The sequence below is a fragment of the Hydra vulgaris genome, chromosome 13 (genome assembly GCF_038396675.1).
Source record: "Hydra vulgaris chromosome 13, alternate assembly HydraT2T_AEP".
NCBI classification, from domain to species: Eukaryota; Metazoa; Cnidaria; class Hydrozoa; order Anthoathecata; family Hydridae; genus Hydra; species Hydra vulgaris.
This window is the reverse complement of record NC_088932.1, coordinates 19,964,710-19,972,500: the sequence shown is the minus strand read 5'-3', so window position 1 is coordinate 19,972,500 and position 7,791 is coordinate 19,964,710.

Here is a 7,791-nt window from a genome sequence, read left to right as displayed (position 1 = left end):
TGATCAAACAGTCTTTGTATGCAACATATGCAGAGTTTTTAAAAATGCTACCTCAATTTCGGATTCACCAATAAATTAAACGTCACCAAGCGTCTGTTTATCGCCACCAAATAAATAATATTATGAATGGTGAATTATTAATACATTTTGATTTAATTCAAAACTATTGCTGTATCCCAGTGAAAAAGCGTACATGGGATACGCGTGGATTTTTTCCATATGTAACCCATGTGGGGATTATTATTTTGTCCCATGTGGGTTTCATATCGTAAATCCCACATGGATTTCGTATGGAAAATCCCACATGGGATACGCGTGGGTTTTTACCACATGTAACCCATATGGGAATTATTATTTTGTCCCATGTGGGTTTCGTATGTTAAATCCCACATGGGTTTTATGTGGTAAACCCTACATGGGATATAGGTGGAAAATACTACATGCTATAGATCTTAAATACCACATATATTTTAATCCAAATGGCATAAAAGTAGTCAATACCAGACAAATGAAAGTCCGAATGCTTCTATGATAATTTTTAAAAATCCATTAATTTAAAAATTACTTAAATAGTAATTTAAAATTAATCATCGAAGCTTTCAGAGAGGCTTAACTTAATCTGTTATTTGCTACTTTATCCCATTTGGGATTCAAAATGTGTAGCATTTTTGATCTTTTACATCTGATGTTTTCCACCTTTAACCTATGTGGATTTACCATAAAGTATTATAACGAAATTTTATAAAATTAAAAAACGTGTTGCAAAATGAATTTATTTTAAATTAAATGCTATTAATGAATACATTCAAAATAAATATTAAAAATATTATTTTTTCCTTTGCGATTTATACGCCGTCTTTTGTCGATTGAATTAAGTAATATATATATATATATATATATATATATATATATATATATATATATATATATATATATATATATATATATATATATATATATATATATATATATATATATATTATTTTTACTTTATTTACGACACCTTTTGATATACAACAAAACCTTACAAAGCTTAAAATAATTCAGTTAAGATTCAATCTGAGTTATTGAAACGTAATAAATTTAACATCAATAGAAAAGTATAGCTGTCGTCGTTTAAAATGTAAAGGGTGTTGTCAAAATGTTGAAAATAAAATTAAGTTACTTATAAAATCACGTTCAACAATGATAAACATTCTTGCTGTAGTAAGAATTAGTACTAGTTAACAAATTTGAACAAATAAATATAAAATAGTGAAAAAACAATGAACAAATAAGTACTTTAACTTGAACTTTCACTAAATCTTGAATTTGAATTAATTGGTACTAATTTGTTCAAGCATAACCTTAAAAAATAAGTTCATATAATAAATTTTATGTATAACTAGTTATACATTTAGTTAACTATCAGATGTTATATGTATAACTAAATGCATTTTAAAGCATATTATTTTATTTATATATTACTTTAGATCATATTACTTTGAAAACTGGACCCAGAGGCTTTAATCCCAATAACACTGTGGTACTCCAGATTAAAAATTGAAAAGTTTCTGTAAATATCCTGTTTTTGTTCCTCAATGTAGTTCGTAAGTCCCTTAAGTCTTAAGAAACTTATTATGTAGGTATGTGTAAAAAAAAAATCAAAATTCTGTGGTATTAAAATCAAAGATATCATTAGAAGTAGTTTTTAATAACTAAAAAATGATACCAAAATTTTTTATTTTTTGATGTCATTTAAGAAAGTTATGAGTTTTTTAGGCACAAAAATTTTTATAGGGAAAGTTGAATAATGCTGTGACCGCAATTTGTAATTATCAACTTAAATTAATCATAACTTCTGTAAAAATGATCCAATTTACATAATTTTGGTATCAATTGAAAGCTGCAAAAAATAAGAAACATTTTGTAAGTAGTTGGAGTAAATACAAATAATCGGGGGCGCAGGGGGAGGGGTAGTGCCTCTGACACCCACCCAAAAGTGGATGAGTTTTTTGTAATTAACAACATAAGTCAATGAGATTCAAAATTTATTTGTTGATAAATAAGTGATCAATAGAAAGTTAAAGAAAAAATCAATTGTCTTTGGGTAGCAAAGATTAATGGGTATATTTAGGGGTGTATATAGGTGGTAGGGGGGTTGGTGTGTGGTAGGTAGTTAAGGTTGGTGGTGTAAGTAAATAATTTTCAAAAGTTTATGTTTTTAGGTAAAACAAAATATTTAGTAAAAGAAATGCAGTAAAAGAAAAAAAATGGGGTCAACACAAGCTGATAGTTATATTTATTTCATAAAAGTTAAAACTACAAAAACTTCAAAGCTGCATAGTGTTTTTAAAAGATATGTGGCTATGAAAATAGCCTTTTTTAAATATTAACCAACGCTTAGTTTTCAGGATAACATAAGGTCTCCATAGATTATATCAGCAGCAAGTTCGTATTTTGAAATGCCATAATCCACTGCATCATTATCATTGGATTCATTATCTTTCCAGTATGCTACAACATGAACTTGCTTACCATTTTTTACTTTCATTTTTTCAAGTTTACCAAAATAAAGAACTTCTTCTTGCATTTCTGAATTAAAGCATAAATGGCAAATGTTTCTACTAACTACTGTATCTGATAGCATATCAGAGAGGTCTGATAATTGCTTAGACTCTAGTTTTTGAAATTTTGTTAAAATATCTGACAAACTAAGGTTTTGAATTTGAAGAGCCAATGTTTTTCTACTTTTATCCTCTTTTTTTTACTTCTTCAACATGTTACTACCAATCATTTCAAGCTTTATTTCATAAATATTTTTTTTATTTAACTCTCTCTTTTTTCTGGCTCTGTTTATTGCCCGGTAGACAACTTTCATTTTCTCATCTTTATCTACTTGGTCGATGTAATCACTTACATTATTTTTTATTGCTCTTAATTTTGATGACAAAAAACATAAAGTAGAGCAGCACTGAACATACCCATGACTTCTTCTGCATCAGTGTTATGAAGCCTGGCTGCCTGCGTCTCTTTTATAAGTTGCTCTGATACCTCTAAATTAAAATATCTTTTATACTGTCTTTCTAAAATAGCAATAATAGCTGATAAACAGAATACAATCATTTGTTCAACTTCTTTGTCTTTTGGGCACACCAAAGCTATTTCTTCAAAGATCTTATCATTTTCAATTATATTTTCGAAAAAATCTTTTGTGCTAAATAACAATATAGGATTGTCTTTTACATGATAAAGATTTTTTAAAACATCTTTAACTAATTTTATCCCTTCAATATGACTTAAACTTCCTGTAGCTGACTAATAAAATAATGTCATCCACGGTCCTGTTAAAGTCTTTCCCAATAGCCCTAAGACGCACATTTCTTTTTTAGCTGTTTCATTAATAAAGTCTATTCTTAAACTACTTTGTAGCCCTCCACATGAAACTGTACTGGTACTTAAAAATTTAATAAATAAGTTGTAGTGCAGGATTAATATACCACATATATGAAACAAAACATGCAATCTGTTCCCTCTGTAACGGGGAATGAGTCCTTTGGGAAGTTTCATCCATCTAACAAGATTTTAAAACCTTTAGGATTTCCTTTACCATCAATTGTAAAACTATATTACCAACGATACAATCTTTCCCAAATAGCACTCCATTATGTGTTTCAATCATTTTTAATGCAGCCCTGCAAGAGCTGGATATTGTTTCAAGAGGGTGTAAGAGACAATTAAGTTCATTTAAAACTTTTCCCCATGAAGAATTTTTTAGCTGAACAGTTGCATGATTAGTGGCAATATGGTCAGTCATAGTGTTTGTAATGTTTTGAATAATTTTTGAGCGGCTCTTTTGATAGTCACAATTATGGAAATCAGAATACAAAAAGGCAAGTTGATCTATTGAAGATACAACATGAGTTTGATAATCGTGTGCAGTACCACCTGACAACTGATCTATTGCTATAACATGACACTGTGTTTTGGTTGTAAAATGAATAGAGTTTATATGTACTCCTTCTTGGGTTGTTTCACAAACCCAAGGGTAAGATTGGCTGTAGAAATCGCAATTTCAGCAGCATGAAGGTCGCTGATTATACCTAATTTACAAACCATCTCTTCAACTGTGCTACGATGTGGGAAATTTTCTATATGTGCAATGCCTAAATGTTTAAAAATTTTTGGAAACAAAATTGGAATACTTTTTGTTGATATCTGGTTAACAATGGCATCATAAATCATTAATCATAGCTGCCATGTAAATATTTTTTTATCTTTTTTAAATGGCAAATGCTCATTAGCAGAATCCTTTAACTTATCCAATTTGTATAGCAAGTTCATATTTTCATGTTCTAGAACCTTTATCCGGTTATCTTTAATCAAATTGGTATAACTCCAGTCATTTTGTTTTTCTTTCTTTTTAAGCTTTATTATCTTTATATGTTTTTTTAAACATTTATTTTCTTTTAGTATCAAACTTTTTGCTGAAACTTCAGCTAATTTTTGCCTTAAAATTAAAATTAGTTAAGTTTTTCCTTTTAATAGTTTGATTTAATCTTTTAATTACATAAGGATCTGCTTTAATTCTTGCTTTTAGGTTAGTTAGTTTATCTTTATGATCGGATTTCATTTTTGCATTATATTTATACATAAAGAATAATCTCTTTTTTAACAATTGATTTGTAGAAGTAATGTTACAATCCAGTTCTTTAATTGGTTTTTGATACACAAAAGAAGTAGAAGGTTCATGCAGTTTTGTTTGAATAGGTGCTGAAAGTAAATTAGATGATTCACATAAACTACTTTTTGCCACTGTTGATGGCTCATTACTTTTAAAAACGAATTTGCTTAACTCTTCGAGTTTTCTTTTGCTAGATGACTTGAGATTGTACACTTTTTTGTATTTCTTGACCAAATTATATATCTGGCTATGAGTTGGATAAAAATCAAAATTTTTATAAATGCTTTTAGCAGTTTTTAAAGTCGACTTGGATTGTTGCATATACAATAACAAAACATGTCGATTGTAGCATTTGTTTTCATTATTATTTGGGGCAAATGTAAAATTGTCTATTAAATACTGATTTGCAAGCCCAGTTTTAAAAAATGTAACAGGAAAACTTTTTTCTGAATTCATATGAACTGCAATGCTATAAAATATATTAATTATAAATAATATTTATTTTGCTAAACCAATACAGATTTAAAAAAGTCCAATTAAAAACTAGTTCAATTGTTACGTGACATCAGAATCAAAACATTTCACGGCATAAATACTACTACTTTTTTCAGAAAAAAGTGAATCTACTACTAAAATTACCAGCGATTTTAGCATATATTCCAATCTATAAAATTTCCTTAAATTTCCAGAATTAAAAGAAAAATACTTTTTCTTGTTGAAGTTTTAAAAATTGTCGAGAACAAACTCTTACTTCGATGATAACATTGTTTTCCTTTTTGATCAACTTTTTCAACTTGTTTTAAATGTCATTTATTTGTAAATACTTAAATGTATTTTATACTGAAACTATTATTTGAAATATGAAGATTATAAAAAACATATATATCTATTCTTAAACTATCAACAAGTTTAGTAATATTATTAAGGCAGAAGATGACCTTGACGCTTCATGAAAAATTCGGAAACACTTTTTTAAGCAAATTTCGGCTAACGTAAAATTGAAATTCACGCACCCCTATATTATGTCTAAAGTTAAAAGTTTGTAATAATAAATTAGGAAATTGTAAGTAATAAATTAGGAAATAATTATTTGTGAAATATTGTAGTCATTAATGACTTCAACCTGGCTAATAATTAAAATTGCTCGAATAATAAGGTTCCTTATAAATATATATATATATATATATATATATATATATATATATATATATATATATATATATATATATATAAATATATATATATATATATATATATATATATATATATATATATATATATATATATATATATATATATATATATATATATATATATATATTGTATTTATATATAGTTTTTTTTTTAGAAAATGTTTGAAGAAAGTTAGAAAATAATAAAAACCTTGGGATTATGCAAGCCAAAGCGATTTACTTAATTCAATCGACAAAAGACTAAATCGCAAAAGAAAAAATAATATTTTTAATATTTATTTTGAATGTATTCATTAATAGCATTTAATTTAAAATAAATTCATTTTGCAACACGTTTTTTAATTTTATAAAATTTCGTTATAATACTTTATGGTAAATCCACATAGGTTAAAGGTGGAAAACATCAGATGTAAAAGATCAAAAATGCTACACATTTTGAATCCCAAATGGGATAAAGTAGCAAATAACAGATTAAGTTAAGCCTCTCTGAAAGCTTCGATGATTAATTTTAAATTACTATTTAAGTAATTTTTAAATTAATGGATTTTTAAAAATTATCATAGAAGCATTCGGACTTTCATTTGTCTGGTATTGACTACTTTTATGCCATTTGGATTAAAATATATGTGGCATTTAAGATCTATAGCATGTAGTATTTTCCACCGATATCCCATGTAGGGTTTACCACATAAAACCCATGTGGGATTTAACATACGAAACCCACATGGGACAAAATAATAATTCCCATATGGGTTACATATGGTAAAAACCCACGCGTATCCCATATAGGATTTTCCATATGAAATCCATGTGGGATTTACGATATGAAACCCACATGGGACAAAATAATAATCCCCACATGAGTTACATATGGAAAAAATCCACGCGTATCCCATGTGCGCTTTTTCAATTAGCACATGGAAAAATCGGTCCCACGTAAATCCCATCAATCCCACACGGAACCCACGTGGAACCCATGTGGGACGCGGTTTTATTTTTCACTGGGACTCATCAAAAGCAAGTTCAAAGTGTTTATTGGAGTTAATTTTAAATAAGAATCATCACTGTTGCTGTTTATGGTAAAGATTTGAAAAATATGGTTGCTTATTTAACTGATAAAAATGATCACAGCAAAACATTCGTCTGTATTTTCCTTGAATTAACTTTAAAAGTTTTTTTTTTAAACATTTCAGTTTTTATATCTTTTATTTTTATATTTGTGGGATGTATAACATTTGTAATATATTTTTTAAAGGCTTAAGGAACCAATTCAATTATACACAAAGTAATGTTGTGGAGTGATGGTCCATCTTCTCAATTTAAAAACCGCTTCATGGTCAAATTTCTGAAGTATTGTCAAGTGACATTTAGTATTCCAACTTTTGAGTGGAATTTTTTTGCTACAACCCACGGAAAAAGTACCACCGATGGGGTAGGAGGAACTTTAAATAGAATAGCATGGCAAAAAGTTAAGGCAAGATAAGTTATTGTTCAAAATGCGTGACAGTTTTATAAAGCTATATGCAAAGATTCGACGGTACATACATACATACATACATACATACATACATACATACATACATACATACATACATACATACATACATACATACACACATACATACATACATACATACATACATACATACATACATACATACATACATACATACATACATACATACATACATACATACATACATACATACATACATACATACATACATACATACATACATACATACATACATACATACATACATACATACATACATACATACATACATACATACATACATACATACATACATACATACATACATACATACATACATACATACATACATACATACATACATACATACATACATACATACATACATACATACATACATACATACATACATACATACATACATACATACATACATACAT